General features: G+C 43.6%; 1 protein-coding gene across 1 annotated transcript in view; it reads left to right on the forward strand.

Moving 5' to 3' along the window:
- sh2b1 (SH2B adaptor protein 1) overlaps positions 1 to 12,591 on the forward strand; it is a 33,742-nt gene that overhangs the window by 1,962 nt on the left and 19,189 nt on the right. Inside the window, 1 exon segment of the mRNA XM_032511870.1 lies at positions 12,290 to 12,583. The gene's annotated coding sequence lies outside the window, so the exon portion shown is untranslated.

A 12,591-nucleotide genomic window follows, 5' to 3' on the forward strand; every position in this document is an offset into this window, starting at 1 on the left:
TCCACCGATCAAAAAATGTCCTGTCCCGTCGTGGTCCCATGCATTGCTGCACATCAACAGCTCCTCAGTGATAGAGAGGTCCGACTTTAACGCCTCTAATAAAAATGAAATCTGCGTGTGTCCGTGTTATCTGTGCTTCCACAACAGCTAATGAAAAAGCCGTGTAGCTGCGTGTCTCCTCGGCCAGCTGTGTTGTAAGATTTTTGCTAGTTCTTCACTCGGTCGCGATGTGTTTCTGATAAAACTGACATTTTAAAAAGTCTGTAAATGGTCGGGACCACACTGCTCACAGACCTTCAGCATGCACTGCTTCAAAAACGCTCCTCTGAAAAAGACTGGAAGCGTGGGCGATTTCTTCAGCCAAAATGAAGCTAGCTTTCCACGCTGCCTGTTTTGGCTGGTGGATTCTTGAACAACTCTGCTCGACCGAAGTTTTCTTTAATTCTTGGGCATGTTGTTGCTTTTGCTGAGGCTAGCTTTAGCGTACTTAGCTCCGGTTTGGTGTCAAAATGCGACGCAGATGGACTCTTTGACAACCGACACCGCTCATAACACAAAGACATACGGTCTTTCTCCTTGAAGCACAAACAAGTATTCGCCTTCCATCTTTCTTGAAACAAGTCTCCGTCTGCATCAACTTTCTCTTTCTGGGACATTTTGGGATCATTATTTATATCTCAGTTCCACTCGTTGGCATCATAGACCGTTACGGTTGGTATGGGTGGCATGGATACGCCGCGACTAGGTAGTCGAAAGGCATTTGGGGAATGTAGTTTTGGTCAAAGCACGCTATTATTTTATTTTTGTATGATTTTTAGACACTCAAAACTTTAAGCTCTCGCGGGCCCACATAAAATGACATGGCGGGCACATCTGGCCCGCGGGCCTTGAGTTTGACACATGTGGTCTATGGGAACCGATCGTGCAGTGCGTAGATCCGCGTTCATCATGACTCTCATCAGACATCATCAACAACATCATCTGCACATGGGCAGAAGGGACGTGTTACCGACCGGAGGTTCAAAAAACTGCCATGTGAAACCCTAAAAGGAACGGGTCCTTACCCCAAGTGAGGAGGTTAGTTAGGGCGATCAGACGTCCCCGGTTCTGGTGACCTGTCCCCGAAATGTCCCCGGTTCCACTGTGACTGACAGACCCGATATTGAAATGAAAGAAAGAGGAACGCTGACTAAACGGAGCCGATGGACGCTCCAGACGCAGAGCCAGCGCTGCTAACGAGCTCAGCGATGTCTCAGAGCTCAGCGATGTTCTCAGCTCAGCGATGTCTCAGAAAGCGTGTTTTACGACGCTAAAATTACTGGTTAGTTACGCGGACATTTATCTTTTAAAAAGGATCTTAGTCTTTAACAGAAAGGTCGACTCATTAGAAATCCTTTCCATATGTTGTCAGACACTTAGAATAATAATCTGAGTCTGTTAGCAGCATACGAGCACTTTTATGAATAAATACCAGCTGGATAATTATCCCATTAACTCACGCTGCGAGATAGTTGTTAATATGCATCAATGTACACGGAAAATATGTCTCAGAGTTTTTTTGTCTCCGATACTAACGAGCTGCGCAGAAACAAGCCTGAAGCAATAAAGCAAAAGCTGTCAAATAAATGTGTCAGTAAACATGACAACATTACAAAATATTGGATTCTATTGAAATATTAGGACTTTCTATCTTGAAAATGTTTTAGGACTTCTATCTTGAAATATTAGGACTTTCTATCTTGAAATATTAGACTTTCTATCTTGAACATATTAGGACTTTATCTGAACATATAGGACTTTCTATCTGAAATATTAGGACTTCTATCTTGAAATATTAGGACTTTCTATCTGAATATTAGACTTTCATCTTGAAATATTAGGACTTTTACTGAAATGTTAGGACTTTCTATCTTGAAAATGTTAGGAATTTCTATCTTGAAAATTAGGACTTTCTATCTTGAAATATTAGGACTTCATCTTGAAAAATAGAATTCTATCTTGAAAATATTAGGACTTTCATCTTGAAATATTAGGACTTTCTATCTTGAAATATTAGACTTTCTATCTTGAAATATTAGGACTTTCTAATTGAAAGATTAGGACTTTTCATCTTGAAATATTAGACTTCTATCTTGAAATATTAGGACTTTCATTCTTGAAAAATTAGGACTTTCTATCTTGAAAGTTAGGACTTTCTATCTTGAAACATTCCCCTCTGAGGTGTGGTGGAGTATGAAGTAGCAGCAGGGGGGGGTCTAGGATCAGACCTTTTGGGGGGGGGGGATGCTCAGCCCCTAATGAGAACAGATCTAGGTTAGTGTCCCAGCTTTAAGTTTTACAGAAATAAAAGCATGATGTGTTTTGAGGTAAATACGCTTCTGAGCTGAAAAGTCCCCGGATTTGTCTGAGAAATCTGGCCCCTTAGGGTAAATAAATGAATGTAAGGCCATGTTAAAATACCTGTAACTCAAAAGTGGCAACGGCACATGTGACCGTTTCTTTCCTCTGGTGTGATTTTTGACTCTGCTGTATTTTTGTCTTAAATTGTAACGGTGTGCCGTCTCGGCCAGGTCTCCCTCGAAAAAGTATCTGTACTTCTACTCGAGTACAGGACGCGAGTACTTCTTCCATCTCTGCTTTAGGTGTGAAAACACTTCAGTCTCAAGCGTCCTCCTCGAAATGAAAAGTCAGCGTAGCTGTAGTTTTTACGGCTGAGAACCACACTCACAACAAGGACGTCCCTGTGCTTGGTTTCCAGGTATGCGTCCGTCCCGGTGTACGCGGTGCCCTGGTGGCCCCGTGGCAGTGCAACTGGGGGGGCCGCTCTGCTGTGGCCCTGCAGCTCTACTGGTTCACGCTGATCTGCAGAGGAGCCCTGCGTCCCTCCGTCCCTGGGGGACGCTCGACATCATCGCTTAAGACGAGTAAACGCTGCAGGTTGTCAGGAGGACGGATACTGAAAATGGAGGGACAGGAGACGAAGAAGAAGAAAGTGAAGACAGGAAGTGACTTCAACACGAGCCAAAAAACGCTGACGCTGCAAATGATCACGTTTGTTACTCGACGCAGAGGTCCAGGGTTTGAATCCCACCTGTGACGATGTCCCGCATGTCTTCCCTGTATCAAACTGTCCTGTCAACAATTAAAAAAAGGCAAAAAAGCCAAAAAATAAGTAAAAAAAGTCCCCCCTGCAGGAGTTCAGATTGAACGCTTCTCGACCAGGATGTGTAAATAATTATTATTGTTATAACCGTTAATAATAAAGGCTGTGTTATAACGTCTGAGTTTGTCTTAGTGCATCCAGGACCTCGGGACGCGTCCGGTGTCCCAGGGTGTGGTGCTGGTGACGGTTGTGAATATTATGTTTTCTGAAATAAAAAAATAAAAACATTAATCACAAAAAACTTCCAAATAATCAGATAGAGTAACAGTGGAGGCCCAGCACACAACTAGTGGAACTACAACTAGTGGAACTACAACTAGTGGAACTACAACCAGGGGTACTACAACAGGGGTACTACCAACCAGGTACTCAGTACACAATGGCACATCACAATAACCATAAGAGAGAGAGAAGAGAGAGAAAGAAAAAGAAGAGAGGGAGAGAGAGATAGAGAGAGTCATGACAGTGTCTTCAGTAAAGTGTAAGTGAAGTTTCTCCGTGATATGAAGAGAAACGTTGAAGGCCGCAGACGACCATCATCACCAAATAAAAACCGCTGCACAAACTGTGATCTAAAGCAGCGGGCCGGCATGATGAATCAACTAAACCTTGCCCCCCTCCTCCTCTTCAGCAAGCGAGAAGAGAGAGAAGAGAAGTGAGAGAGAGCGATGATGAGAAGAGAGCGAGAGACAGAGAGAGAGACAAAGGAGGACAGAAACGGGAGAGCAGAGAGGGAGAGAGAGCAGGAGAGAGAGAGAGCATAGAGAGACGGGACTGAGAGAGACGAGAGAGGAGAGATCAGAGAAGACAGGAGAGAACAGAGAGAGAGAGAGAAGAGAGGAGTTGAGTGAGGGAGAAGAGCATGGAGAGAGAAAGAAAGAAAGAAAGAGAGAGAGAGCGATATGGAGAGAGAGAGAGAGAGAGAGAGACGAGAGAGTGATGAGAGAGAGAGAAAGGAGAGAGAGAGAAAGGAAGAGACAGAAACAGGGAGAGAGGAGAAGAGGAGAGAGAGGAGGAGAGAGAGAGAGAGAGAGGAAGAGAGATGCGGAGAGAGAAGAGCGAGGAGACGAGAGCGAAGGAAAGAAGAGTAAGAAGAAGGAGGTAGGAAGAAGAAGGTGAAATAGGGAGAGAAGAGGAAAAAGGCGGAGGGTATAGGGAGAGGAGGAGAAAGGAAAAATGGAGAGAGAGAGAGGGAAGAGTGAGAGACAGAACAGAGAGAGGAGAAAGGAGAGGGAGAGCGGAGAGGAGAGGGAGAGTGATGGAGAGAGAGAGATGGAGAGAGAGAGATGGAGAGAGACAAAGGAGAGACAGAAACAGGGAGAGAGGAGAGAGAGAGAGAGACAGAGAGAGAGAGTGAGAGAGAGCGATGGAGAGAGAGAGAGAGCGATGGAGAGAGAGAGAGAGAGAGAGAGAGAGATGGAGAGAGAGGGAGAGAGAGAGAGAGAGAAAGGAGAAAGAGAGAGTGGAGAGAGATGGAGAGAGAGAGAGAGAAAGGAGAGACAGAAACAGGGAGAGAGGAGAGAGCGATGGAGAGAGAGAGAGCGATGGAGAGAGAGAGAGAGAGAAAGGAAAAAGAGAGAGAGAGAGAGAGAAAGGAGAAAGAGAGATTTGATTTTTTTAAAAACACTTTATTTTACCAAATCAATACAACATGTATTCCTTCAATAATAAATAGAGCCAAAAGAGATATTGCAGAACCAATAAACCAGTCATCCACACGTCTACCTGAACACACCGTTAAACACCAGACCTCCTCCTGTAACGGAGCATAATGCGTCCTTATAACACCACCGGTCCCTAAACACGTCGATGTCATTCATAGCTTGATAAAACCTAAAATCAACCCAGACCCTGGCTTTCACCAGAGAGATGAAAACAGGAAGTGCTTCCTGTCCCGACCTGTCCTCTACTCTACACTTCCTGCTGCTATAGATGGACATCTTGGCCTGTCCACCGAGCAGATTGAGCAGCTGCCATTTGGAAGCTTCAGCTCGTCTATAGCCTGCTCCAAAAATAAAAGTAGTTACAGACCACATCACACCAAAACTCAGGAAGACAGTCTGCAGCACCTCGAATAGAGGCCTGAGTCTCTGGCATTCACAAAGCAGTGAAAGACCGTCTCTACTAGTCCACAGAATGGCCATCCAGGCAAAGTTGTTGGGTTGAGAACAGAAACAAAAGCGTTCACAGCGATGGCGCCGTGTAGAATCCTCCACTGGAGATCCCCGGTCCTCTTCGGCAGAGGAGGTTTATACAGAACCCGCCAGGCAGGTTTAACGCCACTGTCCACTCCTAGTCTCTGTCTCCACACAGTGTCCACTCTCCCATCCAGCTTATATCTGTTCAGGAACTTTACACAAGTCTTGTACAACCCCTTCCCCGTGACGGTATGCAAGTCCACAACCGCTGAGTCCGCAACAGTTAAATAATCCCCAGAAAAGCCATCCAGCCTAGGAACAAATCCCAACTCCGGAAAAGGATCGCTCTCATCAGGAATGTCGACCCCAGCACAGTAATCCAGGAGCATCTGATGTTCACCCTCCGTCAGTCTCACCGACCACCTCCCCAGAACAGTCCTGGTCTGACGAAGAGACCTCTGCCCCAGAAGAGAGGCCACCGCCGCTGCATCCGTCAGCCCCGGCCCTGCCACCTCCACAATCCTCCTCAGGGTGACCGCTCCAGCGGCGCACAGCATGCTGGTGAGGCCCGGGGTCCTGCAGTCCTGAACATCCATCCTGGCCCCATGGATGAGGGGCTCCTCCAGCAGCCAGTGTAGAGAGCACGTAGGCTCAACTCTGCTCCACTTAAAACAGTTCCATACCTTAAAAATCGACTGATAAAAAGGAGATAACCCACACACTTTTACACATTTAAAACCCAATAAAAACAGAGCGGTATCTAACCCCAGACCAGCAGACCGTCTTAACAAGGTACTTGTCACATCCCTCCAGACCAAATCACTTGGACCCATGAGATATTACGCAACAAACTTACCCTGAAAGTTGCATGCTGCTTTCAATATGCACCAGGGCCCTGTCCACCTCCTCCTTTGGTAAAAATAAAACACCCTGAGAGACCCAATGCAACTTGTCCCAAAAGAAGCTCACCATCAAGGCTTGAACCTTTTGAATGAGTCCTTTAGGGGGCTCCATACAGGCCAACCGGTGCCACAGAGCAGACGCCACCAGATTATTAATAATTAATGCTCTGCCTCTAAATGACAGTTGAGGTTTCAGCCATTTCCACTTATTTAGCCGACCTTCCACCTTCTCTACCACCCCCTCCCAGTTCTTTTTGACAATGGTCTCGTCACCGAGGTACACACCCAGATATTGCGACCATCTTTCTTCCACACCAGACCTCCTGGAAGGCAGGGCAGACCCCCCGTCCAACTCCCAACTGCCAGAGCCTCACTTTTACCCCAATTAACCCTAGCGGATGATACCGTCCCAAAATCCTTTACAACAGTTTGCAATGTGTTCACATCTCCCTGATTTCCAACAAAAACAATGACATCATCTGCATACACTGATAAAACATGTTTTATGTTAAAACCCGTCACAGACAGCCCCGTAATACTAGCCCTGATCTTATTCAGCAAGGGCTCTATGGAGAGTGAGTACAGCATACCCGAGAGAGGACAGCCCTGCCTCACCCCCCTACACACCTTGAAAGGGGCACTCAGGCCGCCATTGATTTTCAACACACTCTCAATGTCATGGTACAAAACCTTGATCATAGCTATAAGACACGGACTGAGGCCAAAACTCTCCAGAGTCTTCCAGAGATAGAGGTGCTCAACCCGGTCAAAAGCCTTTTCCTGGTCCAAGGAAATAAGACCAGTGTCAATACCCAAAGAACCAGAGACGTCCCAAATATCTCTAATTAAGGACACATTGTCCAGGATGGACCTACCAGGCACACAGTAAGTCTGATCCACATGGGTCACCATCTCCATCACACCTCTTAGTCTGTTGGCCAAAGTCTTTGACAGGATCTTATAGTCCGTGCAAAGAAGAGACAGGGGACGCCAGTTCCCAATCTCTTGTAGATCTCCTTTCTTGGGTAAGAGAGTGATAACCGCCCTCCTACAGCTCGTTGGCAGCAACATATCACGAAAACTCTCGTTAAAAACTGACAACATATCTCCACCCAATTCTCTCCAGAACTCCCTGTAGAACTCCACCGGGATCCCATCAATGCCGGGAGCCTTGCCCCCCTCCATACTCTGCAGGGCCGCGAACAGCTCCTGCAGAGCCAGAGGTTCTTCAAGCTCAATGTTCGCGTCTGCCGGGACTTTTGGCAAACCGGCAGAGAAGGACTCAAACAGCTCCACATCGTCTCTGTACTCGCTGCTGTAAAGTTCAGAGTAAAACTCCACAGCACGCTTCCTGATCTCAACCGGCTCTCTGAGTTCTCGTCCAGTAGCAGAGCGTAGAGCATGAATAGCCCTGCTCTGCCCATTCTTCTTCTCCAGCCCAAAGAAAAAACTAGTCGGTGCATCCATAAGCGCCACAGTCTTAAACCGGGACCGGACCAATGCTCCTTGAACCCTGGTGCCTAGTAGGTCCTTAAGGGCAGACTTTTTCGATTGGAGATCTTCAAACTGACCCCGAATTCCAGTGGAATCTACCAAAGTTTGCAATTCCACAATCTCAATCTCCAAATCTCTCATTGACCTGGTGATGTCCCAGGAGAAAGAGAGAGAGAGAGAGAGAGAGAGAGAGAGAGCGGAGAAAGGAGAGACGAAACAGGGAGAGAGGAGGGGGGAGAAGGATGAGGAGAGGAGAGAGAGGGCAGAGAGAGAGAGAGACGGAGAGAGAGAGGAGGAGAGAGAGAGGAAGAGAGGGGGGCTGAGGGCGGGGAGGGAAGAAGGAGAGCGAGAGGAGAGGGAGGGGAGAGGGATGGGGAGTGGAGAAGGAAGAGGGGATAGCAAAGAGAGAGAGAGAGGGGCGAGAGAGAGAAAGAGAAGAGAAGAAGGAGAGAGAGAGAGGAAAGGAGAGAACAGGAAACAGGGAGAGAGAGGAGGGGAGTAGAGGAAGGGAGAGAGAGATGGAAGAGAGCGAGAGAGAGGAGAGGGAGAGAGTGATGGAGAGAGCGAGACAAGGAGAGACGAAAAGGGAGAGAGGCGGAGGAAGGAAGAAGGAGAGAGAGAGAGACGATGGAGAGAGAGAGAGAAGAGAGAGGACGAGAGAGAGATGAGGAGAGAGAGAAGAGAGAGATCGAGAGAGAGAGAGTAGAGATAAGAAGGAGAGATGTTGGAGGAGAGAGAGAGGAGAGACGAGAGAGAGAGAGATGGAGAGAGAGAAGAGAGACAGAGAGAAAAGGAGAGAAGAAAACAGGGATGAGGGGAAGAGAGGGAGGAAGAGATGAAACGAGAGAGAGGGAAGATGAGAGAGATGGAGAGAAGGAGAGAGAGAAAGGAAACAAAACAGGGAGAGAGGAGATAGAGAGAGAGAGAAGAAGAGAGAAAGAGAGACAGAGAAAAGAGATGGAGATGGAGAGAGAGAGAAGCAAAGGAGAGAAGAGCGGAGATGAGAGAGAGATGGGAGAGAGATGGAGAGAAGAAAGGAAGAGAAAGGAGAACGAGAGAGAGATGGAGAGAGAGAGACAGACAGAGAGAGAGGAGGTGGGAAGAGAGAGGGAGGGAGAGTGGAGAAAAGAGAAAAGAGAGAAAACAGGGAAGGAAAGAGAGAACGAGAATAGAGAGAGAGCCTGAGCTGGACTGAATTCTGGGAGCTCCATGCCGTTTAATGTCATGGACATTTTATACTTTTAACACTTTAACTGCATTTTACATGGTCCTACTTTTAAAATATAAGTTTTAATTCATGACTGTAAGAGTATTTTATTGTGTAGTACTTTTACTAAAGAGACGTTTTCATGCATGACTGAAGAGTATTACTGTGTTGTAGTACTTTACTGCTGTAAGTTGCTTCATATCTGTCCAGCGATTTCATTTTTTTAAAGGCAGCTGTCATCGACCGAACGCCGCCCAACTATCGCGAGAACCTGAGCCCGTGCGAGAAGAACGGGTCCAGGCAAGCTAGCAATATTCATATTTAGCAACAACAACAACCACCCGTTACGAAATGGTTATTCCGTTATGTGGACGGGAAGAATAAGGACACTGTGCTACCACAAAGACAAGGATGAAAAAGCTGGGACGTGATATGCAGGTAGAAAAAGCACGCACACAACACTGTGGCATTATTGATAGCTAGTAGCTAGCTAGCTGGTGTATTAATAGCTAAGCTAACTGGCTACGGTTAGTAGCCCGCAAAGAATCTTTCGTGAAGCTGCTTGTTGTTGGCAGTAAATATGTGAGGGAGGGTACTCTGCACATCACAACGAGCTATATATTATTATATAGGTTATAAGCAACGTGCCAAAAAAGATGCTTATTGACAGCATGTCCGTAAACAAGCTGACGTTAGTTAGCTATTGTTAGCACGTCTTAAAGAAAGCTGAATGAGCAACTCACACATGGAGTTCATGTTAGCCAGCTAACGAGACACAACTATAGTTAGCTTAGCATGTTTAATACAAGTACTACAGTTAAAATACTTGACGATACTAATACCACACAGTTAAAATACTGTGCAGTACTAATACCACACAGTTAAAATACTCTTACAGTACTAATACCACACAGTTAAAATACTCTGACAGTACTAATACCACACAGTTAAAATACTCTGACAGTACTAATACCACACAGATAAAATACTCTGACAGTACTAATACCACACAGTTAAAATACTGTGACAGTACTAATACCACACAGTTAAAATACTGTGACAGTACTAATACCACACAGTTAAAATACTCTGACAGTACTAATACCACACAGTTAAAATACTGTGACAGTACTAATACCACACAGTTAAACAGTTAAAATACTCTTACAGTACTAATACCACACAGTTAAAATACTGTGACAGTACTAATACCACACAGTTAAAATACTGACAGTACTAATACCACACAGTTAAAATACTCTTACAGTACTAATACCACACAGTTAAAATACTCTGACAGTACTAATACCACACAGTTAAAATACTCTGACAGTCCTAATACACCACAGTTAAAATACTGACAGTACTAATACCACACAGTTAAAATACTCTGAACATACTAATACACACAGTTAAATACTCTTACAGTCTAAACCAACAGTTAAAATATCGACAGTACTAATACCCACAGTTAAACATAAAATACTCTTACAGTACTAATACCACCCCGTAAAATACTCTACAGTATATACCAACAGTTAAAATACTGTTACCGTACTAAACACACCAGTTAAAATACCTGACAGTACTAATACCACACAGTTAAACAGTTAAAATACTCTGACAGTACTAATACCACACAGTTAAAATACTCTGACAGTACTAATACCACACAGTTAAAATACTCTGACAGTACTAATACCACACAGTTAAAATACTTGACAGTACTAATACTACACAGTTAAAATACTCTGACAGTACTAATACCACACAGTTAAAATACTCTGACAGTACTAATACCACACAGTTAAAATACTCTTACAGTACTAATACCACACAGTTAAACAGTTAAAATACTCTTACAGTACTAATACCACACAGTTAAAATACTGTGACAGTACTAATACCACACAGTTAAACAGTTAAAATACTCTGACAGTATTAATACCACACAGTTAAAATACTCTTACAGTACTAATACCACACAGTTAAAATACTCTGACAGTACTAATACCACACAGTTAAAATACTCTTACAGTATTAATACCACACAGTTAAAATACTCTGACAGTACTAATACCACACAGTTAAAATACTCTGACAGTATTAATACCACACAGTTAAACAGTTAAAATACTCTGACAGTACTAATACCACACAGTTAAACAGTTAAAATACTCTGACAGTACTAATACCACACAGTTAAAATACTCTTACAGTACTAATACCACACAGTTAAACAGTTAAAATACTCTGACAGTACTAATACCACACAGTTAAAATACTCTGACAGTACTAATACCACACAGTTAAAATACTCTGACAGTACTAATACCACACAGTTAAACGTTAAAATACTCTTACAGCACTAAATACACACAGTAAAATACTCTTACAGTACTAATACCACACAGTAAAATACTCTGACAGTACTAATACCACACAGTTAAAATATCTTACAGTACTATACCACACAGTAAATACTGACAGTACTAATACCAAACAGTTTAAAATACTCACAGTAACATACACACAAGTTAAAATACTCTTACAGTACTAATCCCACAGTAAACATTTAAAAATACTCTTACAGCACTAATACCCCCAAACAGTTAAAATACTCTTACAGCACTAATACCACACAGTTAAAATACTCTTACAGTAAAAGTACTAATTCCACACAGTTAAAATACTCTTACAGTACTAATACCACATAGTTAAAATACTCTGACAGTACTAGTACTAATACCACACAGTTAAAATATTCTTACAGTAAAAGTACTAATACCACAAATTTAAAATATTCTTACAGTAAAAGTACTAATACCACATAGTTAAAATATTCTTACAGTAAAAGTACTAATACCACATAGTTAAAATACTCTTACAGAAAAAGTACTAATACCACACAGGTAAAATACTCTTTTGCAGTAGATGTACTAATACCACACTGTCATCAACGTCATTATTATCCAGAATAGTACGATACCTCTTACAATACTACTTCATTACTTAATAAATAAATGTATACATGTACTCACTTCCCACCTCTGCTGTTTGAGCAGCTGTTAGTATGACTGGTATTGTATAATACTGTATAGTATGTATGTATGTATAATATGTATGTATAGTATGTAAATACTCAGTTTTTTCTGTGTGCTTTGGCTCCTGTTTTTTTCTGGCTGGATAAATTTAGTAGAATTACTTGTTATTGTTGTAGTTACAGCTTTCTTCCTGCTGTTATGCGTCTTGTGTATCTTGTGTATTTTGTGTATCTTGTGTGTTTTGTGTATCTTGTGTATCTTAAAGTATCCAGAGGCCCTTTGGGTGATTTGCAGTGTTGATAAACTGAGGTTGAACTTGCAGCTTGTGTGTGTTATTGCAGGATGTGGCCGTGTTTCTCCGGGTGTATGACAGACGGTGAAGAAGGGGCAGACCTCGTACCTCCTCCCCCCACCCTGCGTCTGGCCGTCTGAAGCCCAAATTCTCTCGTTGGAACGATAAAATATTAAAATTCCCAAAATAATGTAGCAGAAAAGCTTAGCCTTGGAGATATCTGTCCTCTTGAACCCCCTCCTACAAGGGTCCGGTACATTTTAAGTCTTCATTTTAGATGGGGCTGAGCACAACACTTCAGTTCACACTCATTTGTAAATTACTAGCCCAATGTGCCGTGTTTGCCCCCCC

Source organism: Etheostoma spectabile, unplaced genomic scaffold (genome assembly GCF_008692095.1).
Source record: "Etheostoma spectabile isolate EspeVRDwgs_2016 unplaced genomic scaffold, UIUC_Espe_1.0 scaffold50, whole genome shotgun sequence".
Lineage (NCBI taxonomy): Eukaryota > Metazoa > Chordata > Actinopteri > Perciformes > Percidae > Etheostoma > Etheostoma spectabile.